Source organism: Triticum urartu, chromosome 4 (genome assembly GCF_003073215.2).
Source record: "Triticum urartu cultivar G1812 chromosome 4, Tu2.1, whole genome shotgun sequence".
Lineage (NCBI taxonomy): Eukaryota > Viridiplantae > Streptophyta > Magnoliopsida > Poales > Poaceae > Triticum > Triticum urartu.
The window spans coordinates 113,463,388-113,482,953 of record NC_053025.1 but is presented as its reverse complement, the minus strand read 5'-3'; positions in this window follow the sequence as shown (position 1 = coordinate 113,482,953).

Below are 19,566 nucleotides of genomic sequence, written 5' to 3'. Positions count from 1 at the left end.
CACGAAGGATTTGCCTCACTAGCGGTAGATCTTCACGAAGTAGGCGATCTCCTTGCCCTTACAAACTCCTTGGTTCAACTCCACAATCTTGTCGGAGGCTCCCAAGTGACACCTAGCCAATCTAGGAGACACCACTCTCCAAGAAGTAACAAATGGTGTGTTGATGATGAACTCCTTGCTCTTGTGCTTCAAATGATAGTCTCCCCAACACTCAACTCTCTCTCATAGGATTTGGATTTTGTGGAAAGAAGATTTGAGTGGAAAGCAACTTGGGGAAGGCTAGAGATCAAGATTCATATGGTAGGAATGGAATATCTTGGTCTCAACACATGAGTAGGTGGTTCTCTCTCAGAACATATGAGTTGGAATTGTGTATGTGTTCTGATGGCCTCTCTCCACGAATGAAGAGGAGGTGGAGGGGTATATATAGCCTCCACACAAAATCCAACCGTTACACACAGTTTTCCAATCTCGGTGGGACCGAATCAACAAACTCGGTCGGACCGAAAAGGTAAACCTAGTGACCGTTAGAGATTTTCGGTGGGACTGACATGCAACTCGGTAGGACCGATATGGTTAGGGTTTGGGCATAACGTAATCTCGGTGAGACCGATTACACAAACTCGGTGAGACCGAGTTTGGTAATAAGCTAACCAGAGAGTTCGTCAGGTAAACTCGGTGGGACCGATTTGCTCTTTTGGTGAGACCGAAAAGTTACAAAAAGGAAACGGAGAGTTTACACTGCAATCTCGGTGGGACCGATTCGCTCTTTCGGTGAGACCAAAAAGTTACGAAAGGGAAACAGAGAGTTTGCAATCCCATCTCGGTGAGACCGAGATCCCTATCGGTGGAACCGAATTGCTAGGGTTTGGCAGTGGCTTATGACAAGTGAAACTCGGTGGCGCCGGATAGAAAGAATCGGTAGGACCGAGTTTGGCTTAGGGTTTAGGTCATATGTGGATATGGGAAAGTAGTTGAGGGTTTTGGAGCATATCACTAAGCACATGAAGCAAGAGGCTCATTAAGCAACACCCCATCCCTCCTTGATAGTATTGGCTTTTCCTAAAGACTCAATGTGATCTTGGATCACTAAAATATAAAATGAAGAGTCTTGAGCTTTTGAGCTTGAGCCAATCCTTTGTCCTTAGCATTTTGAGGGTTCCACTTTCACATCCATGCCATGCCAATCATTGAGCTTTCCTGAAATAGTCATCTTGGAATAGCATTAGCTCAATGAGCTATATGTTGTTATGAATTACCAAAACCACCTAGGGATAGTTGCACTTTCAATCTCCCCCTTTTTGGTAATTGATGACAACATATAGATCAAAGCTTCAACAAATGATAATAAGCATGAAATATATCGTTGCTTTGAGAAGTATGTGACAAGTAAGAGCTCCCCCCTAAATTTGTGCATATTTAAAATTTGCTTTGGACTGCAAATGCACAAAGAGTTAGAGTCATGGGTTGCTCTTCCATGTCACATACATCTTGGTGGAGCGCTTAAAATGATAAGAATGAAATACATGCACTCATCACCAAGAATAGTGAATGATCACATAAGATAGATAAGATGATAATATTAAGCAAACATTAAGTGTAGCTTATGATCAAACACATGATCATCAATGTCTCACGAGCAATGACATAGTATCTCACACAAAAGCAAACAAAGTTCGAAAAACCACCAAATAAAACAAGAGAGAATAAAAGCAACACTCTCTCTCGAAGCCTATGATCTATACATTTTCTCCCCCTTTGGCAACAAGTTACCAAAAAGTTCCTAGAAAATGCATAGTGCTAAGTCGACACTCAGGCTTGATCTTCAGGTGGTGGTGGAGTCCGGAGCACTCCAAGGACGAAGCCTTCTGTAGACATGGTCGGAGTCGAGGCTGAAGTGGACGCTGGAGCTGGTGGAACTAAGGCTGTAGCTGGTGCAGACGCCTCTTCTTCTTCATCCTCATCAGAAGAATCTCTCCTCATGGAAGGCTTGCCAACAACTTTGGTAGTGGTAGTTCTGGCCCTCTTCTTTTTCTTGTCCTGGCCAATTTCTTCCTCTTCAGATTCCATAGTGAGTTTCATAGTTTCCTCAGGAACAGCCTTCCTAGGCTTGGAGGTAGGAACTCTCCTAGTAGGTGCCTTTTTGTGCATTCCTGGCTTGATGGCTGCAGCTGAGCCATACTCTTTCTTGAGCACAACTCTCTTGGAAGTTGCTTCCTCTTCTGCCACATAATCCTCATCTTCTAAGTCTGAGGTTCTCTTCTTTCTCTGTCTTGTGGCAGCTTTAGGCAGATTGCTAGGGGTGCTCCTGCTGCCATCATCTGAGGAACTTGAGGGACTAGTGCCCTCACTCATCTGCACTTGCTGCTCTAACAAGTTCTGGCTATCACTTTGGTCTGACATGATGCAAACTCTGACTGCTGACCCTGTGAATAGGTTATAGATGAGATAGAGTGGATAAGCATCACAAAATGCAGATATTTTTGCAAAAGAATAATTCAAAAACTTAGTTTTAGTTTCCCACTGAAAGCATCTCGGATCTACCGATTTCTAAACTCGGTGATACCGAAGCAGTTTTGGCACCTAAACTAGTGAACTCGGTCAGACCGAGTCACAGTTCGGTGGCACCGAGACTGCTAGGGTTTCACAGAGTTCCAAAATCTGTCACACCGATAAGTAATTTTCGGTCAGACTGAGTCTCACTTGTGCAATGGCATAAGCCAAATTGGTGGGACCGAGTTTTTCAACTCGGTGGGTCCGAGATGGTTTCGGCGGAAACCTAACCCTAAAATTTTCGAATTAAACATAATCTACGAGTTCATTGGCTGGATAGAAGTTTAACAAACGTGGCAAGAATCATGATGATCACAATGTGCTAAGAATCGGATTGGGGAATAGCACAAAGATCGAGTCCATACCCTAGTTCGGCGGAGACTCGCTACGGCGGCAACGGCGGGGTTGAATTTCCGTTGACGGCGACGGAGACCAGCGACTGGAGGCGGCTGGCGGCGAGGAGACGATCCGGAGACCAAGTTGGCAGAGCAGGCTATCGCGCGGGCGAAGGGGTTCGGAGAAATTTCCAAATTTTTGCCCGTGACTATATATAGCCCGACCCTGTCGGTGTGACCGAGTGGAACAACTCGGTGGCACCGAGATGCAAAACTGTATACAGTTGTTGCAACTCGGTGTGACCGAATGGTTCAAATCGGTTGCACCGAGATCGAAAACCTAGATCAACTTAATGATCTCGGTAGGACCGAAAGTAGGGTATCGGTCAGACCGAGAATCATAAAGAGGTTTTGGAAGTTTAAGTCTATGACGAATCGGGGACTCCGAGCGCTCCTCACACAGAGTGGTTCGAATCTGACTTGATCAAATTTTGTGATGTAGCATGAATAGAGTTTGAGACGAGAAAAGCATAGATAGCTAGAGGAGGTTCTTAGGCATTCTTGTCCATCCACTTGGAAAAAGGAAATAAAACCAAACAATCAAAACAACAAGTGGATGTCCTTGAATGAGTAAAATACGCAACCAGCATGCTCACACAATAAGATGGCAAATGAAATATGTGACAAGGCATGCACAACCAATTCTAGCATCTATCAAGCAATTTGCGATGACAAGGTCATCTATATATGAGTATATTGACTTAGGAGTCAAGTGAGAACACTTGATCATAGGTCATACTCATCGTTTAAGCTCAAGTGGGGTTACCACTTTTACATAAAGCATTGTTGTGTTCACATCTTTAGAGTTGCTTTAGCTCAAGTCTTAGAGTAAAGCTCCCCCTAGATGTGATATCCCCCCTTAGAGGGATGAACTAACCACGGGTTTTGTCGATGATGACTTCATGTACATGTTGAAGATGTGGATGCTCAATGTTGATGTAGATCACTTGGAGCTATCCATTTGAGTGAATTGCACTTTCAATACCTACATGGGTTACTCCCGCAAGGAACAAACAAGGATATCCATAGACATAGAGTGATGCACACACAAGATGATGTCCATGAAAACTTTTAGATTACCTTGTCCCTTGTCTTACCAACAAGAGGGTTTGTGACTCCTTGAACTAGTGCAAGATGTGGAAGTTGATTGCACTTGTTCTTGCCAAAATGATAAGAGTGAAGTATGTTGGCGGAGTCATCCTCAAGAACTCTCTAGTTCTTCTTCTTTTGGATCCACACCATCTTGATGGGAATCCTTGGAGTTGTAGTCGTACTTGATGAAGTGGAACTTGAAGTAGTCTTGGGAATCCACTTGACTAAGGTCTTAGGAGCTTCTTCAAATGCATCAATTTCCTCTTGAAGCTTGTCCTTGCCTTTTTGCTTGTAGTCTTGTGGTGGAAGATCATCTTGAGCTTGTGTCCCCTTGAAAGAAGTATCATACTTCTATTGTTGAGGAACAAACTTTGTCTTGGGGTATTGATCTTCTTCCCACTCAACTCCATTGGCATTGAACTTTCGTTCAAAACCAACACCTTGATTCTTCCGGTGCATTCCTTGCTTGCGCACAATTTCCTCGAATTGCTTACTCCCGGCAAGGCTTTTGTACACTCCTTTCTCTATAATTCCCTTCAATAAGCTATTTTCTTGCTCAAGTGTACCTTGGCTAAGAGAATCATTAGTGGAATCAAGAGAACTACTAGAAGCAACAATATTGGATTTAGCATGATCATTGTTACTGCTAGAGGAAGAATCTTTCTTGTTCTTGTTACTAGACTTGACTTGAGGCATGTAAGTGGATAAGAGTAAACGCTTGGCAATGTAAGAAGAACTTTTCTTGCGGAGATCATCATTGATTGCTTTTAATAACTCATGCTCTTGCTCAAGATTGAGCTTTTCAAAGCGTAATTTCTCATGAGCTCTTAAAAGTTCTCGATGATCTTCGAAGATAGTTTCATGAGCTAACTTAAGAGTGTTTAGTTCTTTAGTTAGAGCCTCAATCTTCTCCTTATCATTGTCATTCGTTTTAGCATGATTAATTGACGTTTCATCATAGTATTCATCACTAGAGTTGTCAACAAGCAAATCATCACCTAACAAGTCATCTTCATCACTATTGAAATCAACATACTCGGGGTGTGTTACCTTAGGACCTTTGGCCATGAAGCATCTTCCAATTCCTTCATTTGGTGAGTCAAATATGTCGTAGGAGTTGGTTGACACAAGTGCTAGACCGGCAACACCTTCATCTTGAGTATCTTCGGAGTCGGAGTGATAACTTCTCTCGGAGTGGCTGTCGGATTCGGAGCCGGATACCCATTCACCAACATGAGCTTGATGTCTTCGTTTTGTGTAGCTCCTTGATGATTTTTCCTTCCTTTCCGAATCCTTGCTTCTCCATGAGTATCTTCGTTCATAACGATCATCTCTACTCCTTCTCTCTCTTGGTGGTGATTCTTTGCTTCTTCTTTTTGGAGAATCTTCTCTTCTCTTGTAGGGAGCCGTACACTCATTGGAATAGTGTCCGGGTCTTCCACAACTATAGTAGTTTCGCTCTCGACTAGAAGATCTTTTGTCATTGTAGGACCTTGACTTGAAGCTTCTATCTTTGCTTCTACTCTTGTAGAACTTGTTGAAGTTCTTCACCATTAAGCTCAATTCTTCATTGAAGTTTTGTTTCTCACTTGATGATGTAGGGGCTTCACATGAGGCTTTGTAGGCACCACTTGATTTGTTGTGAAGTTCCTCTTTATCCTTAAGTGACATCTCATGAGCAACAATTCTTCCAATCACCTCCGTTGGCTTGAGATCTTTGTAATTGGGCATCATTTGGATCAATGTGCACACGGTATCATATTTTCCATCCAAGGCTCTTAGAATCTTCTTGATGATGAATCTATCGGTCATCTCTTCACTTCCTAAGCCGGCAATCTCATTTGTGATGAGAGCAAGCCTAGAGTACATTTCAGCGACACCTTCACCATCCTTCATTTTGAACTTGTCAAGTTGACTTTGAAGCACATCCAACTTGGATTCCTTGACGGAGTCGGTACCTTCGTGCATATCAATCAAAGTGTCCCAAATTTCCTTTGCATTCTCAAGACGGCTGATTTTGTTGAATTCTTCGGGGCACAATCCGTTGAAGAGAATATCACAAGCTTGAGCATTGTATTGCAACATCTTCAACTCATCCGCGGTAGCTTCACGGTTTGGTTCTTTCCCATCAAAGAAGTCACCTTGCAAACCAACACACACAATAGCCCAAACGGCGGGGTTATGTCCAAGAATATGCATTTTCATTTTATGCTTCCAACTAGCAAAATTAGTACCATCAAAGTAAGGACCTCTACGGTGATAATTTCCCTCGCTAGACGCCATACTCTCCTAGGTTGTGAAACCAAGGCTATGACCACCAAAAGCTATGGAGATCAAAGCAAATGGAGACCAAAGCTCTGATACCACTTGTAGGATCGAAAGTATGTCTAGAGGGGGGTGATTAGACTACTTGACCAAATAAAAACTTAACCTTTTCCCAATTTTAGTTCTTGGCAGATTTTAGCTATTGTAGGACAAGTCAATCAATCATCACACAATTCAAGCAAGCATGCAAAGAGTATATTGGCAGCGGAAAGTAAAGCATGCAACTTGCAAGAATGTAAAGGGAAGGGTTTGGAGAATTCAAACGCAATTGGAGACACGGATGTTTTTCCCGTGGTTCGGATAGGTGGTGCTATCCTACATCCACGTTGATGGAGACTTCAACCCACGAAGGGTAACGGTCGCGCGAGTCCACGGAGGGCTCCACCCACGAAGGGTCCACGAAGTAGCAACCTTGTCTATCCCACCATGGCCATCGCCCACGAAGGACTTGCCTCACTAGCGGTAGATCTTCACGAAGTAGGCGATCTCCTTGCCCTTACAAACTCCTTGGTTCAACTCCACAATCTTGTCGGAGGCTCCCAAGTGACATCTAGCCAATCTAGGAGACACCACTCTCCAAGAAGTAACAAATGGTGTGTTGATGATGAACTCCTTGCTCTTGTGCTTCAAATGATAGTCTCCCCAACACTCAACTCTCTCTCATAGGATTTGGATTTTGTGGAAAGAAGATTTGAGTGGAAAGCAACTTGGGGAAGGCTAGAGATCAAGATTCATATGGTAGGAATGGAATATCTTGGTCTCAACACATGAGTAGGTGGTTCTCTCTCAAAACATATGAGTTGGAATTGTGTATGTGTTCTGATGCCTCTCTCCACGAATGAAGAGGAGGTGGAGGGGTATATATAGCCTCCACACAAAATCCAACCGTTACACACAGTTTTCCAATCTCGGTGGGACCGAATCAACAAACTCGGTCGGACCGAAAAGGTAAACCTAGTGACCGTTAGAGATTTTCGGTGGGACTGACATGCAACTCGGTAGGACCGATATGGTTAGGGTTTGGGCATAACGTAATCTCGGTGAGACCGATTACACAAACTCGGTGAGACCGAGTTTGGTAATAAGCTAACCAGAGAGTTCGTCAGGTAAACTCGGTGGGACCGATTTGCTCTTTTGGTGAGACCGAAAAGTTACAAAAAGGAAACGGAGAGTTTACACTGCAATCTCGGTGGGACCGATTCGCTCTTTCGGTGAGACCAAAAAGTTACGAAAGGGAAACAGAGAGTTTGCAATCCCATCTCGGTGAGACCGAGATCCCTATCGGTGGAACCGAATTGCTAGGGTTTGGCAGTGGCTTATGACAAGTGAAACTCGGTGGCGCCGGATAGAAAGAATCGGTAGGACCGAGTTTGGCTTAGGGTTTAGGTCATATGTGGATATGGGAAAGTAGTTGAGGGTTTTGGAGCATATCACTAAGCACATGAAGCAAGAGGCTCATTAAGCAACACCCCATCCCTCCTTGATAGTATTGGCTTTTCCTAAAGACTCAATGTGATCTTGGATCACTAAAATATAAAATGAAGAGTCTTGAGCTTTTGAGCTTGAGCCACTCCTTTGTCCTTAGCATTTTGAGGGTTCCACTTTCACATCCATGCCATGCCAATCATTGAGCTTTCCTGAAATAGTCATCTTGGAATAGCATTAGCTCAATGAGCTATATGTTGTTATGAATTACCAAAACCACCTTGGGATAGTTGCACTTTCAAAATGGCTGGAAGCCATGAAATCCGAGATAGGATCCATGTATGAAAATGAAGTATGGACTTTGACTGACTTGCCCGATGATCGGCGAGCCATAGAAAATAAATGGATCTTTAAGAAGAAGACAGACTCGGATGGTAATGTGACCATCTATAAAGCTAGGCTTGTCGCTAAGGGTTATCGACAAGTTCAAGGGGTTGACTACGATGAGACTTTCTCTCCCGTAGCAAAGCTGAAGTCCGTCTGAATCATGTTAGCAATTGCCGCATGCTATGATTATGAGATATGGCAAATGGACGTCAAAACGGCATTCCTTAACGGTTATCTTAAGGAAGAACTGTATATGATGCAGCCGGAAGGTTTTGTCGACCCTAAGAATGCTAACAAGGTATGCAAGCTCCAGCGATCCATTTATGGGTTGATGCAAGCATCTCGGAGTTGGAACATTCACTTTGATGAGATGATCAAAGTGTTTGGGTTTATGCAGACTTATGGAGAAGCCTACGTTTACAAGAAAGTGAGTGGGAGCTCTGTAGCATTTCTCATATTATATGTAGATGACATACTTTTGATGGGAAATGATATAGAACTTTTGGACAGCATTAAGGCCTACTTGAATAAGAGTTTTTCAATGAAGGACCTTGGAGAAGCTGCTTATATATTAGGCATCAAGATCTATAGAGATAGATCAAGACGCCTCATAGGTCTTTCACAAAGCACATACCTTGATAAGATATTGAAGAAGTTCAATATGGATCAGTCTAAGAAGGGGTTCTTGCCTGTGTTGCAAGGTGTGAAATTGAGCTCAGCTCAATGTCCGACCATGGCAGAAGATATAGAAGAGATGAGTGTCATCCCCTATGCCTCAGCCATAGGGTCTATTATGTATGCCATGCTGTGTACCAGACCTGATGTAAACCTTGCCGTAAGTTTGGTAGGAAGGTACCAAAGTAATCCCGGCAAGGAACACTGGACAACGGTCAAGAATATCCTGAAGTACCTGAAAAGGACTAAGGACATGTTTCTCATTTATGGAGGTGACGAAGAGCTCGTCGTAAAGGGTTACGTCGATGCTAGCTTCGACACAGATCTGGATGACTCTAAGTCACAAACCGGATATGTGTATATGTTGAATGGTGGGGCAGTAAGCTGGTGCAGCTGCAAGCAGAGCGTCATGGCAGGATCTACATGTGAAGCGGAGTACATGGCAGCCTCGGAGGCAGCATATGAAGCAATTTGGGTGAAGGAGTTCATCACCGACCTAGGAGTCATACCCAATGCGTCGGGGCCGATCAAACTCTTCTGTGACAACACTGGAGCTATTGCACTTGCCAAGGAGCCCAGGTTTCACAAGAAGACCAGGCACATCAAGCGTCGCTTCAACTCCATTCGTGAAAATGTTCAAGATGGAGACATAGATATTTGTAAAGTACATACGGATCTGAATGTCGCAGATCCGTTGACTAAACCTCTCCCTAGGGCAAAACATGATCAACACCAGAACTCTATGGGTGTTCGATTCATCACAATGTAACTAGATTATTGACTCTAGTGCAAGTGGGAGACTGTTGGAAATATGCCCTAGAGGCAATAATAAAAGGATTATTATTATATTTCCTTGTTCATGAATAATTGTCTTTTATTCATGTTATAATTGTGTTATCCGGAAATCGTAATACATGTGTGAATACATAGACACCAACATGTCCCTAGTAAGCCTCTAGTTGACTAGCTCGTTGATCAACAGATAGTCATGGTTTCCTAACTATGGACATTGGATGTCATTGATAACGAGATCACATCATTAGAAGAATGATGTGATGGACAAGACTCAATCCTAAACATAGCACAAGATCGTATAGTTCGTTTGCTAGAGTTTTTCCAATGTCAAGTTTTTTTTCCTTAGACCATGAGATCGTGTAACTCCCGGATACCGTAGGAGTTCTTTGGGTGTACCAAACGTTACAACGTAACTGGGTGACTATAAAGGTATACTACGGGTATCTCCAAAAGTGTCTGTTGGGTTGACACGGATCAAGACTGGGATTTGTCACTCCGTATGACGGAGAGGTATCTCCGGGCCCACTCGGTAATGCATCATCATAATGAGCTCAAAAGTAACCAAGTGTTTGGTCACGGGATCATGCATTACGGTACGAGTAAAGTGACTTGCCGGTAACGAGATTGAACGAGGTATTGGGATACCGACGATCGAATCTCGGGCAAGTAACATACCGATTGACAAAGGGAATTGTATACGGGGTTGCTTGAATCCTCGACATCGTGGTTCATCCGATGAGATCATCGAGGAGCATGTGGGAGCCAAACATGGGTATCCAGATCCCGCTGTTGGTTATTGGCCGGAGAGCCGTCTCGGTCATGTCTACATGTCTCCCGAACCCGTAGGGTCTACACACTTAAGGTTCGGTGACGCTAGGGTTGTAGAGATATTAGTATGCAGTAATCCGAAAGTTGTTCGGAGTCCCGGATGAGATCCTGGACGTCACGAGGAGTTCCGGAATGGTCCGGAGGTGAAGAATTATATATAGGAAGTGCAGTTTCGGCCATCGGGAAAGATTCAGGGTCACCGGTATTGTACCGGGACCACCGGATGGGTCCCGAGGGTCCACCGGGTGGGGCCACCCATCCCGGAGGGCCCCATGGGCTGAAGTGGGGAGGGGAACCAGCCCCTGGTGGGCTGGTGCGCCCCCCCTTGGCCCCCCCCCATGCGCCTAGGGTTGGGAACCCTAGGGAAGGGGGCGCCTCCACTTGCCTTGGGGGGTACTCCACCCCCTTGGCCGCCCCCCTAGGAGATCCCATCTCCTAGGGCCGGCGCACCCCCTAGGGGGCCTATATAAAGGGGGGAGGGAGGGCAGGAACACCCCAAGTCTTGGCGCCTCCCTCTCCCCTGCTACACCTCTCCCTCTCGCAGAAGCTCGGCGAAGCCCTGCTGTGATCACTGCTGCATCCACCACCACGCCGTCGTGCTGCTGGATCTCCGTCAACCTCTCCTTCCCCCTTGCTGGATCAAGAAGGAGGAGACGTCATCCGCTCCGTACATGTGTTGAACGCGGAGGTGCCGTCCGTTCGACACTTGGTCATCGGTGATTTGGATCACGGCGAGTACGACTCCATCATCCACGTTCTCTTGAACGCTTCCGCTCGCGATCTACAAGGGTATGTAGATGCACTCCCCTCTCGTTGCTAGATGACTCCATAGATAGATCTTGGTGAAACATAGAGAATTTTTTTTGTTTTCTGCAACGTTACCCAACAGGTTCACACTTTATTCATGGTGCTTTCTATAAAATGCTTGCTAAATATGATGTTAATCATAGAATTGCATCTCCTTATCACCCACAGTCTAGTGGTCAAGTAGAGTTGAGTAATAGAGAGCTCAAATTAATTTTGCAAAAGACTGTTAATAGGTCTAGAAAGAATTGGTCTAAGAAACTTGATGATGCATTATGGGCTTATAGAACTGCATACAAAAATCCTATGGGTATGTCTCCACATAAAATGGTTTATGGAAAAGCATGTCACTTACCTCTCGAACTAGAACATAAGGCATATTGGGCTATTAAAGAGCTCAACTATGATTTTTAACTTGCCGGTGAAAATAGGTTATTTGATATTAGCTCACTTGATGAATGGAGAACCCAAGCTTATGAAAATGCCAAGTTGTTTAAAGAAAAAGTTAAAAGATGGCATGACAAAAGGATACAAAAGCGTGAGTTTAATGTAGGTGATTATGTATTGCTATACAACTCTCGTTTAAGATTTTTTGCAGGAAAACTTCTCTCTAAATGGGAAGGCCCCTATGTTATCGAGGAGGTCTATCGTTCTGGTGCCATAAAGATCAACAACTTCGAAGGCACAAATCCTAAGGTGGTAAACGGTCAAAGAATTAAACATTATATCTCAAGTAATCCCATAAATGTTGAAACCAATATTATTGAAACCGTAACCCCGGAGGAATACATAAGAGACACTTTCCGGAACGTTTCAGACTCCGAAAAGGAATAGGTATGTGGTACGGTAAGTAAACCGACTCCAAAACAAATTTTAAGGCAATATTTCTCCGTTTTGGAATATTTAGAAAAATAGAAAAATAAGTAGCAGTCCAGGAAGGACACGAGGGCCCTAGGAGGGTGGTGGGCGCACCCTACCCCCCTAGGCGCGCCCCCCTACCTCGTGAGCACCTCGTGTGCCTCCCGGACTCCGTTTTCTTGCACGTTACGTATTTTGGTCGGTAAAAATTCATTATATATTCTCCCGAAGGTTTTGACTCTCGTATCACGCAAACGTCCTCTGTTTTTGTTTCGAGCTGTTTTTCTGACATATCTAGGTTATCATGACGGCCCCAAGTGCCACCAAGGACAAGTTCTTCGAGAAGGTCATCAACCCTTACCTCGCGGAGGTGCTGCGACACCCTCAAACCATTGAGTTGCGTGATGAGTTGCTACACATCCGCGAGGAAGAGGAACCAAAGGGGACCAGAAGCATAGAGACGAGGCTCGAAGCATTGGAGCAACAAGTTTTCAAGTGCCAGGGGATGGTGGAGCATGGAATCAATGCCAGCCACACGATGCTCGATCACTAACAATTACAAGCCAAATGCCAAGAACACCGAGGAAGCCATATTCAAGCTATATGAGAAGATCGAGCACCTCCAAGCCCAAGTCTATGACCTTTAAAACCAAAACTGTGAGTATGAATATAGATTCAAAAGAATGAGTTTGGCTGTAGATTTGAGGATTCCGGAGACTCGGTCATCTTTCTATGATGGTGAACCTATGCCTTGGAAGATGGATGACAAGCCCGCATCATCAACAACACCTCCGCCGTCTCCTCCAACAAAGAAGAATTGAGTATCTGGGTATGGGCACTCCCCTTGGCAACTGCCAAGCTTGGGGGAGGTGCCCCGGTATCGTATCACAATCACAACTCTTATCCTTACCATTTTTCTTAGTTCAATCCTATTAGTAGTATCTTGATCTAGTAGAATAAAGTTTATGGCATGATCTAGTTCTGGGTTTTTCTTTATGATCTCTCTATGTAATCGAGTCCGTGAGCTATATATAATAAAGATTAGTGTTGAGTCAAGGGCTTGATTATTTTGCCATGATCTTGGGTGAATAAAAGAAAAGAGAAAAAGAATAAAAAGAAACAAAAAGTTCATATTGATCTTATTGATAGTAATGACTTCACATAGAAAGAGTATGATGATTAAAAGTTTTTGGGAGTTGGCAGACATAGCTTTGGTCATTGTTGCAATTAATAGGAAGTAATAAGGAAAGAGAGGTTTTCACATATAGATATATTATCATTGACATCTTTTATGATTGGGAGCACTCATTAAAATATGACATGCTAAAGAGTTGATGTTGGACAAGGAAGACAACGTAATGAGTTATGTCTTTCTTATATCTGAGATAAAGTATGTTGTCATGGATCCTCTAACTTGTTGAGTTTGCCTTTCCCCCTCATGCTAGCCAAATTCTCAGCACCAAGTAGAAATACTACTTGTGCTTCCAAATACCATTAAACCAGTTTTGCCATGAGAGTCCACCATATCTACCTATGGATTGAGTAAGATCCTTCAAGTAAGTTGTCATCGGTGCAAAGCAATAAAAATTGCTCTAAATATGTATGATTGATTGGTGTGGGAGAAATAAGCTTTATACGATCTTGTGATGTGGAAGTAATAAAAGCGACGGACTGCATAATAAAGGTTCATATCACAAGGGGCAATATAAAGCGACGGACTGCATATATCCAACCATAAAAGCGCATGGCAACCTCTGCTTCCCTCTGCGAAGGGCCTATCCTTTATTATTATCTTCTACCTTATGTAAGAGTCATGGTGATCTTCAACTTTTCTTTTTCATTTTATCCTTTGGCAAGCTCAGCATGTTGGAAAGAACATGATATATATATATATATATCTAATTGGATGTAGGGGAGCATGAACCATTATTGTTGACATTACCCTTAAGGTAATAGGTTGTGGGGCAAAACTATAAGCCCCTATCTTTCTCTGTGTCCGATTAAAACTCCGTAACCACAAGTATCGCATGAGTGTTAGGAACTATGGAGGACTAAATGATAGTTGAGTATGTGGACTTGCTTTTTAGCTCTGACATAGACTCTTTCCGTTGTTATGATAAATTGCAATTGCTTCAATGACTAAGATTATAGTTTGTCGGAGCCCAATAAGGTTTATGATTTATACTTTTGCATTGTGAATAGATCATCACTTGAACATAAGTAATCATATGACAAAATCTATATATGTTGCTGGTATGAGAATAATCATGATACCTTCATGTCCGTATTTTATTTTTGTCGACGCCTCTACCTCGAAACATGAGGACATATTTATTGTTATCGGCTTTTCGCTTGAGGACAAGCGAGGTCTAAGCTTGGGGGAGTTGATACGTCCATTTTGCATCATGCTTTTATATTGATATTTACCGCATTATGGACTGTTATTTCACTTTATGTCACAACACTTATGGCTATTTTCTCTTATTTTAAAAGGTTTACATAAAGAGGGAGAATGCCGGCAGCTGGAATTCTGGTCTGGAAAAGGAGCAAATATTAAAGACCTATTCTGCGCAACTCCAAAAGTCCTGAAAATCCACAGAACGTTTTAAAAGAAATAAAGAAAAGTCCACGCCAAAGATGAAGGCCAGGGGGCCCACACCCTTCTCAAGAGGGTGGGGGGCGCCCCCCCCCTAGGGCGCCCCCCTACCTCGTGGGCCCCCTGGTGGCTCTCTGATGCCCATCTTCTCCTATATGAGGTCTTTCGATGAGAAAAAAATAGGGAGGAACTTTTCGGGATGAGACTCCGCCGCCGTGAGGCGAGGAACCTTGGCAGATCCAATCTAGAGCTCCGGCAGAGCTGTTCTGCCGGGAAAACTTCCCTCCCGGAGGGGGAAATCATCACCATCGTCATCACCAATGCTCCTCTCATCGGGAGAGGGCAATCTCCATCAACATCTTCACCAGCACCATCTCATCTCCAAACCCTAGTTCATCTCTTGTATCCAATTCTTGTCTCAGAGTCCGGGATTGGTGCTAGTAGGTTGCTAGTAGTGTTGATTACTCTTTGTAGTTGATGCTAGTTGGTTTAATTAGTGGAAGATCATATGTTCAGATCCTATATGCATATTTATTACCCCTCTGATTATGAACATGAATATGCTTTGTGAGTAATTACGTTCGTTCCTGAGGACAAGGGAGAAGTCTTGCTATGAGTAGTCATGTGAATTTGGTATTCGTTTGATATTTTGATAAGATGTATGTTGTCTAGCCTCTAGTGGTGTTATGTGAACGTCGACTACATAACACTTCACCATTATTTGGGCCTAGAGGAAGGCATTGGGAAGTAATAAGTAGATGATGGGTTGCTAGAGTGACAGAATCTTAAACCCTAGTTTATGCGTTGCTTCGTAAGGGGCTGATTTGGATCCACATGTTTCATGCTATGGTTAGGTTTACCTTAATGCTTTTGTTGTAGTTGCGGATGCTTGCAATAGAGGTTAATCATAAGTGGGATGCTTGTTCAAGTAAGAACAACACCCAAGCACCGGTCCACCCACATATCAAATTATCAAAGTATCGAACGCGAATCATATGAACGTGATGAAAACTAGCTTGACGATATTCCCATGTGTCCTCGGGAGCGCTTTTCCTATTATAAGAGTTTGTTCCGGCTTGTCCTTTGCTACAAAAGGATTGGGCCACCTTACTGCACTTTATTTACTTTTGTTACTTGTTGCTCGTTACAATCTATCTTATCACAAAACTATCTGTTACCACTTTTTTCAGTACTTGCAGAGAATACCTTGCTGAAAACTGCTTATCATTTCCTTCTGCTCCTCGTTGGGTTCGACACTCTTACTTATCGAAAGGACTATGATAGATCCCCTATATTTGTGGGTCATCACCCACCCTTGTGGACGATGGGTGCCCCCCCTCTGGTACTTCTTTCACCCAATATCTTTTATATATTCTGAAACATGCTCCCGTGAAGTTTGAGGACTTTTGGAGATGTGCATAACATGGCTCTAATATTTGCTCCTTTTCCAGCCCAGAATTCCAGCTGCCGGCATTCCCCCTCTTCATGTAAACCTTGTAAAATAAGAGAGAATAGGCATAAGTATTGTGACATAATGTGTAATAGCAGCCCATAATGCAATAAATATCAATATAAAAGCATGATGCAAAATGGACGTATCAGCTCCCGTCTGGTAATTCACTTCACCAGTATTTTTTATATATTCTGAAAATATTCTCTTTAAATTTTCAGCTCAAAATCCGAGAACTTTTATTTCTACACAAAAACAACACCATGGCAATTCTGCTGAAAACAACGCCAGTCCGGGTTAGTTCCGTTCAAATCATGCAAATTAGAGTCCAAAACAAGAGCAAATGTGTTTGGAATAGTAGAGATGTTTGGGACGTACCAGTTTGTCATGCAGATGGTGCTAGGTGAGGCTGCGTTTAAATAGTGGGTGTCGTCTAGCCCAAGTGGCGGTTTGTGGCAATGCGGGCGACAGCGTGGGTATCTCGTACGTTGCGCCTATTTAATGTCGGCAAGCGGACAACGGTCATTTTGAATGCATTAGATAGTCATCCAATACCGTCCATTCCGGCATTAACATGCACGGAGACTTGGACACGGCGCAGGTGGTGCTCTCGGCCGGCGCACCGCTTCAATGCCAGCTTTAGCGAGAGGTCACGACCACTTTGGGCCGGCATGAATGCGGCGCTTGCGCTCTAGACCAACATGAATGTGCGGTGATCGCTTCACACGGGAGAGGGCACATGAGAGGTTTATAGGTGGGTCCGGGGTGGCGGACACGTACGTGGTAGCGATCCAGACGCCCGCAAAGCCACCCTAGTTTGCGTCCGGTTTACAAGATTTCAGTCATTCGAACTGGCCCATTGACCGATGAGGTATCGTGTTGGCTAGCAAACTACGCACGGATAGCTATGTTCAGACGTATGCAATCATTTTGAGGGGAGATGACCTAAGTTTGGATGTCCCAAATTGTCAGGGACGTCATTTCTCTAAGATTCATGTTTTTCCTTTGCAACTAGACCTTCGGCTTTAGCAATTTCTTTTCATGCAGTCCTATCTATTTCACAAACACACCTTTTATTTCTCTGATGCGTCATTATGCGGTCCATTTCAGGTTCTATTTTTCATTGTTGATTAACATGATTAACAAGAATCATGAACCGATGCATTTTAGGGCATTGCTCCAACGTCGTCCATCAAAACTTCGCTAAACGTCCGGAACGTGCGGTCCTGACACTTTGTGCCCACCAATGTCGTGCATCAAACGTCCTCGGACCGTCCACACACCACAATTTTGTACACTAGAAGTAAAATGGAGGGGGGGTTAGTGGGCATCCGGACCTTTACCCCATAGGCGTCCGACAACCCGGACCCAACCAAAAACCTCGCCCGAAGCCCCGCTTTTGTCACTCCTTCCCTCCGACCTTCTCATGTATCTGTGTAGTCCGAGATTGATGCCACTCTTGTACCACTATTTCACAACCCATGCCTTGTTGGACCCCCGTCACTCCACTCAGGCACCAACCCCAACTTGCATATGCCTCCCTTCCACCCCTGGTTCGGGCGCTGCCCAGGTACCATCCTTCCCTTGCGCATTGTTGTCCATGGCCAGGAACACGCATCGGCAAGTGTTCGACCATGTACCATAGCCGAATTTATTCATGTTTTTATTGTTTACTAGGAAGTAAACATGATGGATTCGACCATGGGGGTACTTCTACGCCAACTTCATGGATTCGTGCTCCTTAGATGAGGACGAATATGAGGATGAAATGCGATAATGCGTGTAGTCATTGAATATTCCCAACGTGCGGAGGAGTATCTTATCAATTTCTAGGGATCAATCAAGGGGGCATCGTCTGATGAATAGACAAAGGGCAGTGGGCATATGATGCTGATGGACGACTAGTTTGTCCCCGATGCAATTTTCGGGTCCTTTTTTCGCTATTGATTCAGATGAGCCGAACTGTGTTCGATCGCCTCTACATTAGTGTACGGCCTTATGATGACTACTTCATCTTGAAATAAGGATGCTTTTGGAACCATTGGCTTCTCTGGTTGCCAAAAGGTAACTTACCATAATGATGCTTGCCTATGGTACGACTGCAGGTTCGTGGACGAGTACCTCTGGATTTCTGAAAGCACATGCCTCAAAGCCATGCTCAAATTTTCTCCCGCAGTGGTCAAGGTGTTTGTACCAGAGTACTTGAGAGAAACCAACTGCCCAATACATCGCATGGCTAAGGGCATCGTCGAAAGCTAGAGGGTTGCTAGGTATGCTTGGATCCCTGGATTGCACATATGTTCTACAAGGGCAATATCAGGGCCGTTACAAGAAGCCCACCATCATTCTTGAAGCAGCTTCATCACAAGACCTCTGGATTTGACACTCTCTCTTTCGAATATCCGGGTCTCACAATGACATCAACCTGTTGCAATGCTCCCCAAGTTTGCAAGGTTGTGTACGGGACAAACTCCTTTGTGTAACTATGCCATCAATGGCCATGACTACAACTCGGCTATAATCTTTGTGATTCTATTCATCCTTCACCGACCTTCATCTCTGAGCCAATGGGGTGAGAAAATATATTACTTTTCCCAAAGACGAGAATAAGCTAGAAAGGATGTGGAGAGAGCATTTGGAGTGCTCCAATCCTGTTTTGCAGTTGTTCGACAATCAGCAAAAATATGGGATGCAAAGACGTTGTGAAAGGTGCTGACAACTCGTGTGACCATGCATAACATTATTATAGAGGATGAGGGTGATAGAGCTTGCCACTATTTGGAATTTGAGTGCATGGGTGATCCTATTGAACTTCCAGAGCAGAATCTGGCGATGTTTGAGGATTTTTTATTCGAATGCATCAACAGATTTGGCATCGAGCAATTCATAAACAACTTTAGTATGATCTGGTTGAGCATTTGTGAGCGCTTCGTAGTGAGAACTAAAAGGATGTGTGAATAAGTTGATTTCAAATTTGATGGAATATTTGCACAACATGATTATGAATATAGGATGATATTTATCTTTAATTATTTTAAGTGCTCCAGAGATAGAAAAAAACAGGGGTGAGCATTTGTGAATACGATGGACGTGTCCACTAAACGTTATGGGTGTTCGATTTGATGGAAGGAGTTGGAGATGCCCGTAACATACGGAGGATCTTAGCTTGAACATTTCTTCACCAGTTTTCACATAAATAAATATAAAGACAAAATAAGAAGAGAGAAGTCCATGTTACCCCCTTTAATTTGCCTTAAGGTTTAACTTACAACCCTCAACTTTGATTAGGTTCAAGTTTCACCTTTTAACTTTAGAAACTGTACATAACACAACCTTGAGATGGGTTGATCTCACTTCGGTAGAGATCGTCATCAGCCAACTGT